Source organism: Oryctolagus cuniculus, chromosome 13 (assembly GCF_964237555.1).
Source record: "Oryctolagus cuniculus chromosome 13, mOryCun1.1, whole genome shotgun sequence".
NCBI lineage: Eukaryota > Metazoa > Chordata > Mammalia > Lagomorpha > Leporidae > Oryctolagus > Oryctolagus cuniculus.
Window position 1 is genome coordinate 58,611,146 of NC_091444.1, and position 21,704 is coordinate 58,632,849.

Consider the following 21,704-nt stretch of genomic DNA (forward strand, 5'->3'; position numbering starts at 1 on the left):
AAAAACAAAGGAAGAACTCCGGTTCCAGGGTTCTGAGGCCGGCCAGTGGGGCTGGGAGTCTATGTATGGGCCCCTTCAGATATAGGTAGAATGTTCTTCCCAAGCAGGCTGCCAGCTGTGGCTGGATAGCCTGTCTCCAGGCCAACTGGCATTTCACCCAATAATAGCTTCTTGTGCTGCCTGTGCAACCTTGTGGCTTTAAATCACACCTTCAGGGTGGGTGCAAGCTTTAACTCAGAGCTGGCAGGGCAAGGGGCTGAGCACCTGGGGAGAGTTGGACTGGCTCCAAGAGACCCTGGCTATCTTGTATAGCCTTGTGGTTTTAAAGAACCTAAAACAGTTGCTCTTGGATTTAAGTAAACTAACAGCATTAAATTTAAACTAATATTGCACTTAATACTATGTTCCTCAAAAAGACAATGGGTCTAGATGAGTCTAATAATCTTCTCCCTATTCTTAAAAATATAAAAAAGTAGCTGAGGCTGGAGGATCACCATGTAAGTATGAATAGTAGCGGGATGAGGAGAGAAAGACCAAGCATATATTCTACTTAAGTAATTCCACAAATTTTTGGCTGAAGTAACTTATGGAAATTGGTTCAAAGAGGACATAAGGTGCAGAGATCACATTTATCCATTCATTTAGTCATCAAATATTTAATGAATAACTATCAAGTATGTGCTACTTTTGTAGACACTGGAAATACAGACACTAAGTAATAGTCATGGGCTGGCGCCGAGGCTCACTAGGCTAATCCTCCGCCTGCAGCGCCGGCACCCCGGGTTCTAGTCCCAGTTGGGGCACCGGATTCTGTCCTGGTTGCTCCTCTTCCTGTCCAGCTCTCTGCTGTGGCCCAGGAGTGCAGTGGAGGATAGCCCAAGTCCTTGGTCCCTACACCCGCATGGGAGACCAGGAGAAGCACCTGGCTCCTGGCTTTGGATGAGCGCTGTGCGCCGGCCGCAGCAGGCCGGCTGCAGAGGCCATTGAGGGGTGAACCAACGGAAAAAGGAAGACCTTTCTCTCTGTCTCTCTCTCTCTCACTGTCCACTCTGCCTGTCAAAAAAAAAAAAAAAAAAAAAAAGTAACAGTCATGGACTTCACCCTCATGGAGCTTATATTTTGGTAGACACAGGTGTCTAAACAAATAAGAGTGTGTATCTGTATATGTTACATTTTCATGCATGATATCTATATATAGTGATATATATGTGGACAGTGCATAAGTATGCATATTTTAGAGCACTAGAATATCAGGAATAAATGTTCTGAAGAATTGAAAATGGTGTAAGAGAATAAAGCTTAACCAGGCCTGGTAGTTTAAGTACTTGAAGAAGAGGTGCAATTGAACAGAGGACAGAATGCTGGGATGGGTTTGCAGTAGTTATGGTAAGAACATTTGGAAATGCATGAAATTTGTACACCTTAAATATAATTTAAAATAATTTTAAAGAATAAAAAGCTCAAAAAAAAAGGAATAATATTTGGGCAGCCAATATAGCCAAGGTAACCCCTGAGCTTGGTGTGGCTTGATTTCTGTGAAGCCCTTAAGATGGAATTGATGAAGTGGTGAATGGGAAGTGTCAAACCTCAGAAGCAGCCAGCACTTGATCTTGGAGTGCCTATTGGTCTTGAGAAGATATGGTGAAGAGAGAAGGGACAGACTGGAAATGAAAAGTTAGCTGATTTGTTGTGCTTTTGTAAAGAACACTCCGGATGCTGTCACAAGGGTGAAAACTAAGTGATAAGGTACAAGAATGCTGCAGGAGTCTAGGCCTGTGGTGAGTTAACCTTGTCTGTCCTTCACAATCTTGACATTACTGCCATCTATCTTTTACTCATGTTGAATAAACAGGCACATACGTGAAGGCTGTTGTTAAAATGGGTCCTTGCCTTTCTTTTCAAAAGACTAAATGTTCCTGGCATTTTTATACTAATTTTATTCTTATTTAATCATTTAACTTGTCTTTCTTTGTAACCTCTCCAATTTATGCACATTTATCTAAAATTGCAGTATCCAAAAATAGAATCATGGCACCAAGGGTGTTCAAAGTAAGATCAAGAAAATTAAGCCTAGGATGCAAATTTTTTGATGTTGACATTAAATGTACTGTGATTATTCAGCCAGTTGTCTTTTTGATCAAAGAGTCTGTTATTGGAGGTTTTGTGACTGATATGAAAGAGTTGTTAATTTGAAATTTTGTTCTCAAGAAGACTCTTAGGTCAGGCTTCCCTAGAAATAGACATGGAGAGGGAGCCTGTGTCCAGGAATTGATTTTGGAGTGCTCCTGGAACTCACAAGTGTAAGAGAGAGAGAGAGAAATCGGACTGGGCAGAGGTAAAAGCACCCTGCAATGTAATTTTAATAAAGAGCTCAGAAATTTCCTGTATGATCTAATTCAAGACAAGATATGATCTTCATACTCCCCTAATCACCAATCAAAGAAAAATGCTTTGGATGGAGATAGAACCTTTAGCAAGGAGACTCCTATTGGCCTGAGAATATTATTTAGACAGGGATTCAGGCATGAACCTTTGCAGATGGGTGAATGCCTTGGTCCTGAGTCAGGGATCTGAGCAATAGAGTGTTCTCTATTGTACCTGCTTACTGATTTGTCATTTCAAGCAGGGGTGATATAGAGCATTTGTCCTTTTATGTGTCTCGTCTTTCCAGAGTTGTTTCTTTAAATCTGACCGTGAAAAATTATTCAGTTTTACTACTCATTATTTACAATTAGCTAAGGCTCAGTATTGTTCTCATCTTTTCTGTAAATACTTCCTTTCTAACCACATCTTGCCACATCTGCTGAAAGTAGCCGAAAGTACTGTGAATTATACTTTGATTCTTTAATTACAATAAGGTAGAAAACCAAAGGTCTTTTTTAAATTAAAAGCAATGGGTCAAATATTACAGAAATAGTATGTATTCTATCATATTAATGTTTACTCTGCCCTGTTACAATCAGTTTCCTGGGAGTAAGAAACTTTGGTTGTCATTGTAATCCTGAGCTCCACATCTGATAGATTCTGGTGAGGTCAGCACTTGGGAGCTGCAAGTGTCCATTCAAGCAAACTGCAAGAATGCTCTAACCTTTATTTACATTGCCCTGGGCATAAATTGTAGATTCCCAAGGAACTGAAATGTCTGGCTTATTTTGCCATTTTGGGTGCTAAAAACAAACTTCTTTATTTCTACACAGGCAAAAATTCCTACACAAAGAGCTTTGAGGTGAGGACTATTATTTGCCTTCCATGAATGAAAACAGAAATAAAGAGTAAGTAAAGGAGTTTTCATTATACTGCTTAGTAAAAATTGTGATTGTTTTTCTATTCATTTGTAGTGACTTATTGAAACACATTACATCTGGAGCGTTAGGCATGATTTTTTGATTTTCTTAAATGTATCCTCTGTCACATATCACCAGACCCCCCAAAAAATCATCTCTCTTATTTGAATTTGTATGGCAGTTGTAATGATGCAACAGTGTCACAGATCAATAACTGTGTGCTGGTTAACAGAAAAATGTGTCAACTGGGGCTCTGCAAGTAACCAATTCCATGATTTGATAAAAATAATGTTGAAGCAGATCAACCAGTAATGTTAAATCCAAGCCTATGCATGGAATGCTGTAGAATGAGAACTTGAAAGCAATGCCCATCTTAGGTAAAAATAGGAATTTCTGTAGATTTATAAAAAAATTATTATTTTTTTGACAGACAGCATTAAACAGTGAGAGAGAGAGAGACAGAGAGAAAGGTCTTCCTTCTGTTGGTTCACCCCCGTAATGGCCGCTATGGCCAGCGCACTGCGCCAATCCGAAGCCAGGAGCCAGGTGCTTCCTCCTGGTCTCCCATGTGGGTGCAGGGACCAAGGACTTGGGCCATCCTCCACTGCACTCCTGGGCCACAGCAGAGAGCTGGACAGGAAGAGGAGCAACCAGGACAGAACTGGCGCCCCAGCTGGGACTAGAACCCTGGGTGCTGGTGCTGCAGGCGGAGGATTAGCCAAGTGAGCCATGGTGCCGGCAAGAATTTCTATAGATTTTTTAACCACAGGAATAAGCTAAACTTTATCCAGTTCAAGAGTAGTTCATGCAAATGACTGCAGTTTAGCAATGTGGGCTGGACAGTTTGTTCCAACAAACAAACAAAAAAAAAATGGGAGGAAATTTTGTAGGGATTAAAGTCATTAAAAAAGAGTGGAAAGGAAAAGCTGTAGGAGGTCAAAGTAATGCTGGAGTCCCAGAGAAAATGTTTAGTCTTTTAAGGTCTCTGTGGCCACCTTCTTAGTCAATAGAGATACCGAGGTTTTGTTCTGGACTCTAATGTATCTCCATCACCTGCATCCACTGTGATCCCAGACTTGTTGAGCATGATTGGCATCAGAACGTCTAGTGACTTTTGTCTTTGTAGTAGAATTTCAATTATGCACTGAATGAATAGCTGTGCTAAAACAGTTAAAATCAAGAGATATCATGGTGAACTGTGGGAAGAATATGCATTAGCATCAAAATTATCAGGAGACTCGGGGTAATGGTTCTTAGAGAAATTTCTTCCTACCAGTCTGAAATCATCCAAGGTAATAAATCCGTTTCTTTCTGGAGATTATGGGTTTTGAAAAGAGTTTATTTTTATTTTTTGAAATGGAGAGAGAAAGAGGGAGAGAATGAATGTCTCCCATCTGCTGGCTTACTTTCTCAATGCCCACAACAACCAGGGCTGAGCCAGGTTGAAGCCAGGAACCAGGAATCCAGATTGGCCTTCCACATGGATGGCTGAAACCCAGGAGCTCCACTCATTGTTTGCTGCTTCCCAGGATGTGCATTAGCAGGAAGCTGGCTGGGAAGCAAAGGGGAGAGCTGAACCCCGCACTTTCATACAAAACACTGGCATCCCAACTGCTGACTTAACCTGCTGCTCCCCAAGGCCTGCACCATGTAAAGCAGATTTAATATCTGTAGATTTGTTTTCATTCTCATGATTTGCCTAGAGAACCAAGATTAGGAAATGAAACTTTAAGGACCTCATTTTAACCATCAAAAATTTTACAGGAAGAGAGGGGAAATGATCATAGAAAGAAGAAATAATCATGAAAGTGGCCTTGGCTGTCTAAAGCAAAGAGTACAAGTGTCCTGATGCAAAGGACGTTGGCAGCAGACATCCACATCTTGCATGCTTGATGTGAAACTCTTCTTTGATGAAATTTAATTCTGGGGGATCCTGGAATATTTTGTTTTAAAATACCCCATCAGTGTGCATATCTGCTATACCTGTGCCTACACATCATATAAATAAAATTGTCTCAAGATGTTATATTTGATTATGAGACCAATGCCAGTTTGGCAGAAAGAGGTGAATGGAGAAGTTTGTAAAACACAGCTGGGAAAGCAGTGTTTGTCTTGCAGGCAAAGGGAAGCACATTCAAAGTGTTTGGTCAGGGGGCCAGCACTGTGGCGTAGCAGGTGAGGCTGCCCCCTGCAGTGCCAGCATCCCATATGGTCGCCGCTTCACGTCCCAGCTGCTCCACTTCCCATCCAGCTCTCTGATATGGCCTGGGAAGTCAGTAGAAGATGGCCCAAGTCCTTGGCCTCCACAACCAGGTGGAAGACCCGGAAGAAACTCCTGGCTCCTGCCTTCAGATAGGCAGAGCTCTGGCCATTGCGGTCTTCTGGGGAGTGAACCAGAGGATGGAAGGTCTCTCTCTCTTTCTCCTATCTCTCTCTCTCTCTCTCTCTCTCTCTGTGTAACTCTGACTTTCAAATAAATAAATAAATCTTTTTTTAAAAAAGTGTTTGGTTAGGGAAAGAAGTTATTGCAGTAATTCTTTATGAAGGTGCTTGTGGTAGTAATGTGTGGTTTGACTTAGGTGAAGACAACCTGAAGGAAATATGCTAACTTAGAAGTTATTGGAATAGTCCAGATAATTTAAACATGGTTTCCTTAATTTTAAAGGGATTTATTTGAAGCCAGAGTGACACAGAGGGAGGGAGAAAGGGAAAGATTGTCCATCTGCTGGTTCACACCCCAAACACCCACAATGGCCAGAGCTGGATCAGTCCACAGCCAGAACTCCATCCAAATATGCCATTTGAGAGGAGGAACCTAAGTACTTGGACCATATCCGCTGCCTTCCCGGGCATGTTATCTGGAAGCTGGATCAGAAGCTGAGCAGCCAGGACTCAAACAGACACTCCAAAATAGTATGCTAGTGTTCCATGTTGTAGATTAATGTAATCACTGTGCCAAAAGGTGCACCCCTAAACAGTGTTTAAACAGGGCATCACAGATGATGAAGTTTTGAAGAAATAAAGGAAAGAAGAATTTAAGCACATATTTGAGGTTCAGAACTTAGATATGTATCTAGGAGGATAACGGCTACATTAAGAGAAATAGAAGTAATAGGTGTACATTCAGGTTTGGGTCATGGGTATAGTAATAATTTGGCTATGGGTCTTGGGTATAGTAAGAATTTGTACATTGCAAAGGTGCCGTCTTGTCAGTGGTTTTTCACTGACAAATTGTTAAACAGAATGCATCAAATCAGTCCTTTCAATTATCTTACATTTGTGGGATGATTATCAAGCATGAAATTTGTATAGTATTATATTCTAGAAATTTATATTTTTAAAATGAGTTTCCTAAAAGCTTTCATGAGAGACATCAGGGTAGCTAGCCTGTTGTGTACAACAAGTTTACAGAGCCATTCACACTAATAAGTATAAAGCCTCTGGATGGTAAGATAGATCCAATATTTACGTCAGAATTAAACCTGGTGACACAGAAATACAGTACACTATTGTCCCGTCCTTGGCAGCTTATTTTGGTGAAACGATAAAAGGACAACTTAAATAGAAGAGTACTCCTCAGATACTATCACCAAAGTCCAGTGTAGCAACAATAGAGCTCATATAGATATAGAAGGTTCTTCTTCAATTTTAACCCACTTCTGTACCTATTGTACAATTACCCACCTTTCTATCATGGGTTACATTCTCTTAGCATTGAACATGGCTTTTGCAGACATTCATTCTTTGTAGACACAATTGTATGTGAGATCCTCAGTTTCAGAATTTTTGTGTATTACATGACAGAGAATATAAGAGAGGGGGCTAGTAATTTCTGTAGGCCCTCAAATAAGTCTGTGATTTTTAAACCTCAAAAACAAATCAAAGGTTCTCATTTGTCATGGTTAACTTTCAAAAATTTACCAACAAAGATCTCTCTGAGTTTATGAGACCCATGAACATATTTAATATGTATTACCAGTGACAGAAAAGCAGGATTTGAATGTTTTTGGAGGAAAATCAGAGATATCGCCTTAAAATACAGTTGTGTATGTAGTAATCCCTCATTTGAGCGTATGTTATCTGAAGTGATAATTTCACACCAGTCCCTATAAAATGTGTCCCAACTAAGTTTCAATTTCCCCAGACATGTCCAATCCTAACCAATTCTTTTTGAATTAATTTTTCCCTAAGTCAACCTTTCCAGTCATCTGACTTTCACCTCTCAACTTTTGGTCTCATTTACTTAGAACACTTGTATCCATTGTCTGAGATGGAACTCTACGTTACTTTCTCCGTACTCTCTCTGAGATTTCTTAAAGTACGGCAAGATGTAAATTAGCTTATGATCCTGTCATGTTTTTTTTTTCTATTGTATCACTTAATACATTAGTGTTTTCATATATTCGTGTGAAATGTTAAGTTGGTTTGTCTCTTCTACCTCTTGGCATGCTTCCTAATCTGAACTCCCACAGAAACCAATTAATGAGAGAAAAAGAATCAACATAATAATTATTTTGAGAGGCCATTGTTGTATCTCACAAATTGTATTTATTTGATTCCATTTAATTTCAGAACAACATCCTATGTGACAGAGATGGCTATTAATTTTTAGATGAAATGGCATCCCATAGAAGCGAAGTGTCTTGCCCATGTTCACATACCTAGAAAACAAATGAGGAATTGAACCCTCTTAATCAATTCCAAAGGGCCTGCTTTTAAACACAATAATATATATTTAGTTTGAGATAGTTCTACTTTAGGAGAATCATTAGATTATATTTGCATTTGGTCAATACCTGATGAATCTTTTTTGAAAGTACAACTATAGCACCCAAATTTATTATGTAGCTATCTCCTCAAAAAATCAAGATGAAACCTGTTCCTCCTGGGGACTTTATTTCAAAAGGACTTCTGAACTTTGAAGCATTCACTCATTTTAATCGATTGTCTTAGTCACAGGAAAGACCTCTAGATGAGTGGTGAATGAGTTATGAAACACATTGCCTGTAATAGACTCTCAAAAATTATTCTTAAATTTAACATAATGGATTATGTCTAGGAATGAGAGTTAAGAGTTTTGACATTTCCTAAAACTTTTTTTGCCTTTATAATATTGCCTATACATTGGAGTATGTACTTAATTAATATATATTATTGATTGCTTTAAGTACTCCATCTGGGCTATTCTAGTAAAAGCAGAAGGTAATAATTACTTAAATGGGTCATTGTCAAGCTCTAAAATTATGCAATTAGCATATTTTAAGTTCATTAGGAATAAAAAGGAAAGATAAAACAGCAAAGTATATGAACAGACATTCTAAATTTCAAGAATGTATTCTTTTCTATGTGATTTTACTTGAGGTCATTAAATTCCATTATGAAAATCCTCTCGTTGGCCAAACTTCTGAATATAAAATTCCTCAACTTCTGTGTGTTATGTTAATAATTAAGATAATGTTTATTGAAAAATACATAATATATAATAAACATGGAAATATTATATATACTTACCATCACTTAGTTAGCCACTGTTGGTATTTTGTTTCATTTATTCAAACATTTTCTCTTTTCTTAGAATTAACATTATATTGCAGGTATGCCAGGGACAACCTTTAAAACCTGTTTTTTTTTATTATTTTTCTGGGTTGTATCCAATAAATATACATGGATACAGCATGGTAAATATAATCACTCCTCACATATTGGTATGATATACTTACTACAGAAATGGTGAAGAAAAGACTATTTTGATAGACAAATAATTTTACTCGTTGTATTTTCTCCCTACACTTCATTTACAGAAGTGAAATTACTAATGCAAAGAACAGAAGCATCCTTATGCTTTGATATATGCTGCTAATTTGCTTTCTTTCCTTCAGGTCTGTTCCAATCATTTCAGAAATATAGGAAAATTCTGTCTGTATACATTCAAAAATATGTTACTCCTAATAGATGCAAAATGTTGTCTTACATGTGTGGTAATTTATTTCTTTGATTATTGGAGAAGCTGAACTAAATCTTCAAGTAAAATTTAGAATAAAGATGAGGCTGAGGAATATAGCACAAAAGCCATTATTAAGTCTTCCTTTCCAAATACCTTTCAAAATATGGTGTTATTTATATCCCTTGAGAATTTTCACTTAATACCACCTGAAGAAAATAAAACATCACATTCATAGGACTTCACCTTCTATAATTTATCTAGATCAGTGACTTTCACATTGATTTAGACTTAATCCTTGGTCCTAATGAAACTGGATTAACCAGTCATTGGAATTCCTGATAACATCCCTGAAAACTCAAAAACATTGTGTATTTCCCCCTGTTTCTTCCTCAGACCTCCCACACCCCACACATTAGCAACAGGTTCCAGCCATAAAGGTATGATTTCTTCTTCAAGTCCCTGTTTTCTCAGAAGAGAGTTGACTAAGAGAGGACTTACTCACAGAAGCACATCAACCTTGGATGACCCCATCCAAGGCGGGAACCAAAACTCTTCAGGGTCAACAGAATGCAAATATCTGGCACACGATCCACAGATGACATTTTGAAGCTAGTTAGGACCAGTTTTCTGTGCAGAATAACTCAATAGGAGATGAAGTGTGCTTATTTCAGTCATATCTTGCCTTGACAGTGCGTCTGCATTCCCATTTTCCTACCTAACCCATGAAACTTGCTCCAGATGTCCCAGTGAGGAAATAGATTTGGATAATAACCCTTATATCTTTGCAGATTTATCATGGTGTCCCAGGTTAGTCACACTGTGCAGTGACCCTACCTTGACTGGTAACATAAATAGAATGTGATATAGATACCCAAGACATCCAAGATACAGGAATTGTTCAGATTGAAGTGGAATAGGAATGTCAAACTTCATTGGTTTAGACATTTCTAATTAGAATCTTTCCTTTGTTCTTCTTTCTTTTTTTAAGATTTATTTATTTTATTTGAAAGGTAGAATTACAGAGGCAGAGAGAGAGAGAGAGAGAGAGAGAGGTCTTCCATCTGCTGGTTCACTCCCCAGGCTGCAACAGCAGGAGCTGTGCCAATCTGCAACCAGGAGCCAAGAGCTTCTTCTGGGTCTCCCACACAGGTGTAGGGATCCAAGGACTTGGGCCACCTTCTACTGCTTTCCCAGGCCATCACAGAGAGCTGGATGGGAAGTGGAGCAGCCAGGACTCAAATTGGTGCCCATATGTAATGCTGGCCCTGCAGGTGGCAGCTTTACCTGCCATACCACAGTACTGGCCTCTTTTCCTCTTTCCATGAAATTCATCATGTGATGAATGTCCTACCCCACACCTAGGCTGAAAGACTGTCATACAGAGACACAGGAAAGAATATGAACAAACATGCAAAATCTTTGAATCCTAAAATACCTAAAGTCTAAAACTGCAAATGATCAAAAGCTCAAAAATATAACTCTGTAAAAATATTCTTCAAAAGACAGTTATACACACTCTTAAATGGGGATTTTTTTGAGGAACATACATACAAGAGCATGACTGAACACATCACAGGTGGTTTTACATGATACCATGGGCAACAACACCATACATATTTTTGCAAGAACCAACACTCAGGTATGGTAATTATAGTTGCATGAGTATAACAGTTAGCAGAAAATAGCCCGCTAATATTCATGACAATAGGACAAAAGCAAAATGTATAAGTGCATCTCATGGTGGTTAGTAATTGTGTGGACCTTGTTCTGAAACAGTGGCCTTCTGTATTATGATGATGAACAATCTAATTCTTCTGAGTAGCTGAATCAAAAAATGGTGACTTGTCACCATTTCCCATTCAGATGCTCAAAGGGCTGAGACCTTGAGAGTTTTTTTATTTCACAAATTCAGATGTACAGAAAGGATATCTCTTCATTTATGAAGAAATTTCAACATTTTCATAAGATGGCATAAAGTCAACGTTGTCATATTGTCCTTAAATGGGGTCATATTTGCAGTAAGTGCATAAAATGAGTTAGGACTTGCCATAAATCTTTACATTATTTATATAGTCAGTCCTGAAAATGATGCAAAGATAAAATACACAGCCTGGCACCTCACTTAGGAAGAGATACCATTAACAGGAAGATTGTTTGAGAGTTTGAAATGTTAGTGATGGTGTGTCTCACAGGTCTAGCAAAAAGAGGAAAAAAGGGGAGGTGGTTCAAGTAGCATCCGGGTGTCATTACTCTCTCTTTATCTCAGGTGGGTGGAATCTAGAAATTGTAGTATTTATGCCAGCTGCTCTGTGTCTTTGATAAATCGAAGCATGTTAAAAGAATTGCTTTTTTCTTTACTCCTTGCCATTCTGCTCTCCAATGTTGCTACCAATCTTATTTATCTAGGGAAGAAAGGCTGTGAAGAGAGCTGATGCACACAATCACTCACTGGCAAGATGGGAATAGATTTCAAATACAGTGCTCCATTCAGGTGGTTGCTTTCTCCTTCAATTAGTCGAAAGTCAAACAGTTTCAGTTAACCTCCACTCTCCTGTCTGCTTTCTAACTCATCTTTGTGCAGGGCTATTTTGCAGGGAGTATAGAAATTTGTTACAAATGCACCACTAAAGCTCTGACAGAGTGGGTCCACAACCTAAAGGTGGAGAAATTTCATGTTTAAAAAAATTATTCACAAAGAAGAAAACTAACCTTCTAGGAACCATGGTGAAAAGAAACAATGCTGCCAGTTAATGTCATGAAGGCAATTTCCAGAGAGAATAATTACATTTTTATTGCTTTGAGGTTTGATCCAGGGAGTTTGGGTAAATTACATTCATTTTCTTCTAGCAATGCATGGCTAGTATGGTCTAGCAAGCTGCTATTTTATGGAGCACTCCTAAAGAGAGGTGGTGCATCCGAATAAATGAACAGGGGAGAGGGCAATCAGCAGCGGGAGATTCCAGAACCATCTCTGAAGCTGTCTGATGACTTGACCTTGAGCAACTGTTTGAACTCCACTGGGCATCCATTTCACGGTAGGCTTAAACTGAGGAGGTTAAACTGAAGGAGTTTAACTTGAATTTTAAATGTCCTAAAATTCTATTACTGTGAAGTGAAAAAAGCATGCTCTAAACAACCTTGTAGGTGTCTCTTAAAATTCAGCATGGTTTTTCTTATTTGTTTTCCTGTTTCCTTCAAGAATCCCAGGAGTCATCAGCCATCAGTTGCTGTTTTACTACCCTCCAATCTTATAGATGAAAAATTTAATGTCCATATATTAAATGCTCAAATTTTAATATAGATAGGCTTTAAAAATATTTATTTCATTGAAAGACATAGACAGAGTACTCCCATCCACTGGTTCACTGACCAAAAGTCCACAATAGCATAGGGCTGGGCCAGGCCGAAGCTGGAGGCCAGGAACCTAGCCCAGGCCTCTCACAAGGGCAGCAGGGACCCAACTACTTGTCATCACCTGCAGCCTCCCAGGGTGTGCATTTGTGGGAAGCTGGAAACAGGAGCAGAGCTGAGTCTTGAACCTAGGCACCCTGATACGGGATTTGGGCATTTCAATCTAGAGTCTAAACCACAGGGCCAAACACCCACTATGAAAAAAAGATTTTAATGGAGAAAATCTTCTTGTTAAATGTATATGTACTTGCTTTCAAGCAGAAGGTTTCAACGTATTGGATACCGAGTGAGGGAAGGGCATAGAGAGAATAATCCTGAGTATGCTTGCCAGAAATTAGTGTAGGAATTGTCAGTGCTTGTTGTCAGTGGAAAAAGAGCCTCCCTCATTCAATTCAAAATAGAAAATACATTCAGCTAAGCTCCTCCTCCCTCCCCCTGCCAAGGCCTCTTTACAGGAACTCTTCATACCTGGTTATCTTGGACACTTCTCAGAACAAGATACCTGCCTCGCTCGTACCCTAACCCAAAGAATTTCTATCCTGGCTGGTGCAGTATTTTCCTCTAGCAGGTGCATGTAACCAGAAAGGCAGAACACTGATGCTAACTCAAGCTCATTGCAACCATAAGCCCAGAATATATAAACACATCCTCCAAGCTGCCTTAATGCTGCTGCTATTTGAGACACAGCCCTTCCTCTGGGAAGTAAAACTTTATGCCTCTTCTCTTCTCCGCAACTTTTCCGGGCTGTTGCTTCTTAAGACATAGCACTAACTCCGTGAGGTCAAATTTTGGCAACAAATTAGTGCTAACCAATTTTGGCTGCCCCAAGTACCCTGGCCTACTGCATTCCTGTCACTTGTCATGTGTTCAGATTAAACTGTGTTGTCCAGTAACTGTTTATATCATTCAACAGAAAGAATAGTTACAAATAAACTGAGAACCGTACCTAAGAAGATAATGGACATCAGAGCAATTTTTTCGGGGGAGAGTAAACTTGTGCTTCTTTCCCACCAGTCGTCCATAATTCACAGGCAAATTGAATGATATTTTGCTTTGATAGAAATAGCATTGCATTTGGTTTTACTATGGATTGCCAACATTTTAATATTTTATTCTCTTATCCATCCATCTGAAAATAGACAATACAAATATATGTGATTTCCATTCACACTGAAAATCTACTGCATCAATTTCACAAAGAGAAAATTCATTTAGCTTTGGTCTATTTATAGGAACCATTGTATTTGCTTAATATATATTCATTATATTTTTCATGCTCGTATTATTCTCATGTCCTTTTCATTTATTTGGAATGATCCTGGTTAACTTTTCATGAATATGATTCTGAATTTTCTCTTTATGACATCAAGGAGATGTCTCAATCTAAGGTAGATTCTGTCCTGCCCTAACCCCGCACCATTTCTTTGCTTTATTATAGGGCACTTTTATCTCTTTCTGAATAGTTGAAAATCATGCTGTTACAGGTCACTCCTTTGGCAGTTGCTTATAGAAAGCAAACTCCAATTGGGAGAAATGTGGAAAGGAACTGAAAATCTTTTGCACACAATGCATATAGATACTTGTTGCTACTGCAAAGGATGGTGCTGAGTAGGAAGGAGAAACTGTGTCTGCCTGGTGTATCTTGGTCACTCATCTGACTCAGAGTAGATATCATTTCTACTTGTGCAAAAGAGACACCCATGTTTCCTTTGTAGAGGATATTATACTAGTCAGTTAGAGAATGCCTCTCTGAAGAAGCTGGGATAAATATTGGGAAAACTGATTTTCATGGATCTATAGATAACATCTCTTTGTGTTGCTTAAAAGTTCCTATCTTCTTGTATCTCTTGTATCTACAGTCCTTTCAGGTTTTCTTATGTTTTGAATGACAAGTCCCTTTGTCCTTTCTTTTTTTAAGATTTTATTTATTTGAGAAGTACAATTACAGACAGAGAGAGGCAGAGACTGAGAGAAAGGTCTTCCATCCACTGGTTCGCTTCCCAAATGGCCTAGGCTGGGCCCATCTGAAGCCAGGAGCCAGGAGCTTCCTTCGGGTCTCCCACGTGGGTGCAGGAGTCCAACCACCTGAACCACCCTCCACTGCCTGCCAAGGCCATAACAGAGAGCTCCATAGGAAGATGGGCAGCCAGGATTCGAACCAGCGCCCATATGGGATGCCAGCACCATAGGCAGAGGCCTAGCCCACTATGCGACAGCGCTGGCCCCTCTGCCCTTTGTATTTTTTTAGTGGGTGGTTTACTTTAAAAAAAACTTTTCTTAAATATAAACATGGAAGAAGTATACAGATTAATATTTTCATAAACTTTCCTCATCTTTATAATCAATATTCTGATTAAGAAACAGAACTTAAGACTACCCCTGTGCTTTTGTCGACTGATTTCCTGCCAAGGGTGATTATTATCTTGGTCTCTGATAGTACAGAATAGTTTTGTCTGCTTTTGAAACTCAGTACATTTTGTATATTTTTGGCTTTTTGAATACACCAGAACACATTTTTTGGCCAAATTTTAATTTTCTTATTGACTTTTAGACATTTTTATGTGGTGTGGGTACTAATCATTTGTCAGATGTCACACACTTAATCATGCCTTTTTTATTATTAATTGAAAACTTTTTAATTATAATATGTTCTGAGTAATTGTAGTTACTTATTTTTATGTCCTATTTAAGAAACGCTTGATTGCTGCACAGTGTTGAAGATCTTCTAAGTTTTCTTCTAGACATTTTATTGTTTTGCCTTTCTCACTTAGAGCTACAAAAAATAGGGAATTAATTTTGAAGTCTGTTATGATGTTTGGGTCAAGATCAATTCATCCAAGTTGACACAGAGATTGTTATAGCAATATTTATAATGTATGTTCAGTTTTAAAGATATTTTATTTATTTGAAAGTCAGAGAGACCAACAAACATATACGCACAGAGAGAGAGAGAGAGAGAGAGAGAGAGGGAGGGAGAGAGGAGGGAGAGAGAATAAGAGAGAGAGAAAAAGGGAGATTGAGAATGAGAATGATTTGGGAGAGGATCTGGACTTGAGTCCAGATACTCTGAGATGTAGATCTCCTAACTGGCATCTTAACTGCTTTATAAAATGTCCTCCTTGCAACATCCATTAAAGATACAGGCTGCATAGCAGCCTCATATTGTCAAAAATGTCTGCTGTTGTTCAGTCTGAAAGAATAGACTGCTGGTGAGCTAAGGTGTGGTGGTCTGACACTCAGAAGCACATAGTGGTTTGTTTGATACATGTGAGTAGGAGCATATGCTAATGCCTGTGTATGTGTCAGTTTTAGCTCCCTTGCAGTATACATTGAATAGGACAAAATGCTCTGACAGTTTGATAGATTTTACTAATTGTGTATAGCATACAGCTTCTATTAAATTCACTCTAAAATTTTTCCTTCTGCACTGTAGAGTCAACATTCTTCCAACTCCTAAACACAAGAAATTACTGATATGATTTCTGTCACTTAATTTTGTATTCTAAGTATTTCATGTATATATTTTTACATTGTATGAAGAGATGTATTTGACTTCTTCTCCTTACCATAATATTTCTCAAATTCAGACCTGTGGTTTTGTCTACTGTTATTTGGTTTGTTTGTATCACTGAGTCCCATAGTTTGGATATATCAACTGGTTAACCATTGATCAGTTAGTAGACAAGTAACTAGTTTCCAATCTTATATTATGAAGAACAATGCTTCTATCAACATCAGTAGATGTAGTCTATGTGTGGGCTTGTGTGTTCATGGGTTTCTTTTGGGTAATACCCTAGTAAAGCACTGTGTAATAGAATGTTCTGTGAAGAAGAATGTTCTTATATCCACACTGGACAATATGGTATTTGAAATGTAGCTAGTGTCACTGAAAAACTAATTTTTAAAATTTTAAATAATTTTCATTGAAATACACATGAATAGCTACATGTGGCTTATGGCTAATATATTGAGCAAAGCCTTGAACGGAATTGCTAGATGAAATGGCAAACCATACATAATTCTTAAAATATTCTGACATAATATTTTTCAAAGTGATTATACCATATAGCATTTCCACTAATGATGCTTATTACTTCTAATTGCTTCACATTCTTGCCAATACTTGGTAATGTCAGTCTTTCCAGCTTTATTTTATTTTAGATGGTGGTTGGAAATGCATTTCCCTAATGATTGATGATTTTGGACATTTTTCATGAGTTTAATAGCCATTTAATAATTTTTTTGAATTAGCTGTTGTCAGGTTTCTGTTGTGCAAATATTTCCCCCCAAATCTAGCTTGTTTTGGCTAACTTAAATCTGTCCCTTGATGAATATGATGGTGGATTTTGTTCTGTGAGATTGGCTGGGCCTCAGTGCCCAGTTATTTGGATAAACATTTTGGGTCTTTCTCTGAAGATGTTTTTTGGATGTAAACAACATTTCAATCATTGGGCCTGGAGTAAGGCATGGGTCTCCCATGAAGGTGTAGGATCCCAGGGATTTGGGTCATGCTCCACTGCTTTCCCAGACCATAGCAGAGAGCTGGACTGGAGGTGGAGCAGCTGGGACTCAAACCAGTGCCCATATGGGATGCCAGTGCTGCAGGTCAGGGCTTTAACCTGCTATGCCACAGCACTGCCTCCTGCCAAGTTTATTTTTAATCCTAGTGCTTTTTTATTGTGGGAGTTCATTCCTTAAAGTTTTATACATGTTTGAATATGCACTTGTGTGTTGAGTTTTACTTTTCTCTGTCTGATCTTTATACTTTTCATTTATCTTTTACACCTTACTACATTTGTCAAGACCTTGAGCACAATGTTGAATATAAGTAATGAAAGCATTATTGGCTTGATTCTGATCTTAGCTAGAAAAAAAATTTCTAGTATGACTCTATTTTTGGCTTTTATCATAGACATCTTAATTGGATTGAAGAAGCTCCTTTGTGTTCTGTTTGCTGAGTTTTGTCATGAATAGGGGTTGGATTTTGTCAATCACCTTTTTTTAAAAATAGTCTTTTAAAGTATGTATGGGTTTTCTACACTAAAGATTGTTTTTGAAAAACTTTTAATTTCTAAGACATACCACTTGTTGTCATGAAGTATTTGTTCTTTTATATATATTTGGATTCAGTTTCTAAAATCTTGCTAAATACTTTTATGTGCATGTTCATGAGGGGGAGGGGTGGAGGAGGGGGAGGGGTGGACAAGGGGAAGGGGATGTGGGGGAGGGAATCTTCCATCTGCTGGTTCACTTCTTGAATGGCCAAAACAGCTGAGTCTGGGCTGAGTGGAAGCAAGAAGTCAGGAACTTATTCTAGGTCTCTCATGTGGATGCAATGGCCCAAGTACTTGGGTCATACTCTGCTGCTTTCTCTGGTGCCTCAGTAGGAAGCCTGTTCAGAAGTGGTGCAGCCAGGACTCAAACAGGTGTCCATATAGAATAACAGCACTGCAGACAGAGACTTAGCCCCTCTACATCACAGCACTGGCCACCTATTTTTAGTATTATAATCATAATATATTTCACATATACATATTATAAACCTCATAAGAAGATGTTATATATTTTTTGAAACATTTATGAGAATAGAACAGAAATTAAAAGGAATGCAAAGCAAAAACAGAAACAGAATTCTTTGTTTTTCTTTCCATTTGCTGGGATATTTACTATGTCTAATAGTCTTCATTCTGTTATCTGGATCTAACTTAGTTTCTGTTATGATTTCCATTCACCATAAAGAATTTCCTTTATCATTGTTTATGAAGAAGATTTCAGGCAAAGTATATTGTAAGTTTTCTTTTGTCCGAAAATTTCTCTATTTTGCCTTCCTTATTGAATATTTTCAGTAGATAGAGAATTTTGGGTGGATTTTTTTTTCTTTTAGCACTTTATATTTATTGCCGCACTCTGTTCTGACCTCCTGTAGCTTCTTATATGAAATGATCCATTAACTTCCTCCCTGTTCCCCTGTTTGTAATTAAGATTTACACTTTACTTTGGCTTTCGATAGTTAACTAGCAGAGATCTGAGAAATTAAGTAGTTCCAGCCACTGCAGGCAAAACCCAAAGGAAAGAGTGGAGTGTGAGAAATTGTCATCTCTGGGTAGCTGCATTTGTTGGACATCCCATGTCCCAAGTCCAACAAAACCAAAGTTTTGATGGGGGACTTTGGGGATTGCTTTTGATTGACAGGACTAGTAGGTGGAGAGATAACTGGGCATGGGACGGAGGGGAAATAATCAGGGAACTCCTTGGTGCCTTTGTTTCTGTTGCCACTGTGTCTGACCCATTATAATTTTCTGTGAATAATGGCTCCCTTCTTCCAAATATCACTGAAAACAGATGAGATGCATTAGGGTTTTCAAGCACAAAGGAAGATACTGCTTAATAGGTCATTATGTATCATGATTGTGGAAAATGCCTTTAAGGTGACAGGAGTGCTGCATCACCCCTGGGTAGATCAAAGCTGAGACTAGTGAGGCCAAGGACTCCAATAGCTTACATGGTAGGAAGACTATAACCAAGACGTGTGTTAAAGTTAGATACAAAAGAAATTTACAGCAGATTATACGTAAAATGATAAATAGAGACAAGCCAAGGATGACTCAGAAATAAATCAGTATATTGTAGACATGGGAGCACTAAAAATAGATCTGTTTGGGATACAAGACAGAGACACAGTAGTGGGAAAATTGACTGAGGAACATCTAAACTTCAGGTTATTGTGTCATATTTGCCTGAAAATGTGCACTAAGCAGCTAAATTCTTACACCAAGCTCTCTGGGCACTCTGGGCACTGTACTGAGATAGAGATACATGTAGGTTTCATAGTCAATACAAAACGAAGGTAATTGAATCCAAGTTATAGATAAAATATCCCAGACGGGTGAGAACAAAACAGTAGTCTGGAAATTATTTTTTTAAAGATTTATTTATTTATTTAAAAGTCAGAGTACACAGGGAGAGAAGGAGAGGCAGAGAGACACAGAGAGAGAGAGAGGTCTCCCATCTGCTGGTTCACTCCTCAATTGGCCGCAATGGTCGGAGCTGTGCCAATCCGAAACTAGGAACTGCTTCTGGGTCTCCCACGAAGGTGCAGGGGTCCAAGGATTTGGGCCATCTTCCACTGCTTTCCCAGGCCACAGAAGAGAGCTGGATTGGAAGTGGAGCAGCTGGGACTTGAACCGGCGCCCATTTGGGATGCTGGCACTGCAGGCAGTGGCTTTACCTGCTATGCCACAGCACCGGCCCCTGGAAATTATTGTATAATTACAAAATCCTACTAATGGGTCTGAGATGGAAGACTGTCTTTCATAAAACAATATATATATATATATTTATTGTTGTTGAAGATAAAGATTTCACAGTCATGGAACCTTTGCTGTGACATATAAAATAATGCAAATAGAGTTCACAATTTTCTTATGTTTACGTTATCTGTCCCACTTTTTGTTTAGTTATAATAAAAATCATGTTAAGTGTCTTTTCAATAAACGCTGTAAAGCATGTTTCTCCACTCTATGTGACCATTCACCTAACATACAAATAAATGACCTGTCATGATAGCTCTGTGGACCTTTTTAATTACATGGATTCTGTTTATGAAGCAAATTGTACCTGATAGCTTTCCCCATTTGTGGTCCAACTTTAAATTGCTACCATTTTAGAAGTAGGAAGGGGATATAGACTATTAACTTTAAAGTATAGATGGCTGGCTACTTAGATAGCTACTGTTTTTAACTTCCACATTCTGATGGCTTGGGTTGTAAACAATATTAACCAGCATGTCCAATTAGATACCTGTGAAATACAAACTTACTTGAATATTTCAGCTTTGAGTTGTTCAATATTTCCTTGAAACAAAAGAGATATCAGACCTTGTAATATCCACTGCCAGTGACTTACTATTTTTCTTTCTATCTTGCAAAATTAGAAAGGAAGTTCAAACTTTAAAGACAAACAGTTCCGTTGGGTTGGTGTTGTGGCATAACAGATTAAGCCACCACCTGCAATGCTGGCATCCCATATGAATACCAGTTTCAGTCCTGGCAGCTCCACCTCTGATTCAGCTCCTTGCTAATGTACCTGAGAAAGCAGTGGAAGATGGCCCAAGTGCTTGGGTACCTGTACCCACCTGGGAGACCTAGATGAAACAACCCACTCCTGGCTTCAGCCTGGCCCAGCCAAGGTCATTGCAGCCATCTGGGGAGTGAACCAGCAAATGGAAGATTTTCTCTCTCTTTCTATAACTCTGCCTTTCAAATAAATAAAATAATTCTTATAAAAAAGATAAGCAGTTATCAGGATTCACTAAATTAAAGATTAAATTTATTCCTTTGCAGTCATTTCCTTCAGGAGATGTCATTATACTGGGATTCCCAGTCTGTTCTCATTTCAGTAATAATCATTTTATTAGAAACATTAAAAAATGTTTCAAAGGTGACCATGCAATGGCTTTTTCTGTCACTGTATAGTCCTTTATGTAAACACTAATAATGAAACAAATTCATTCAGGCACTAGGTAGAATAATTACCCATAAGTAATACATTTTCATTGACAAATCTTCAAGAAGGCTAGCACTTGTTACAATCCAAAATGACATAATCGTCCAAATTTGTGTAAGATAAAAGACTTTATCAAGTGTGGCTTTCTGTAAGATGGGTGGCTGTATTTATATTCTTGTGAATGTAACACATTATTGATGCTCTATGTTTTGTAAATTTGCTGAATTTGATAGGATGGAAAATTAAGTGTTTTGGTTCAGCAACTTGCTTAGTTTGCCTATGGCTTCACTGAAAAAAACAACATGTATGCTTTTAGATACCACTTATTTTTCCACATTCACTAATGAGACTTCTAGCCCAAGTTGAATTCTTTGTTTAATTGACCAGCCTTTATCTTTGTTTAACACTTGGATTTGCAATGTTTGTAATGATTTCCCTACGTGAGACTTTCTTTATGACTTTTATTTTTTGCTAATTAGCTATTATTGTTGTTGCTAATAATTTGTCAACATACAAATCCTGTTAATAGAGTTTATTTCTGAAATAGTTAATTTGGGCTT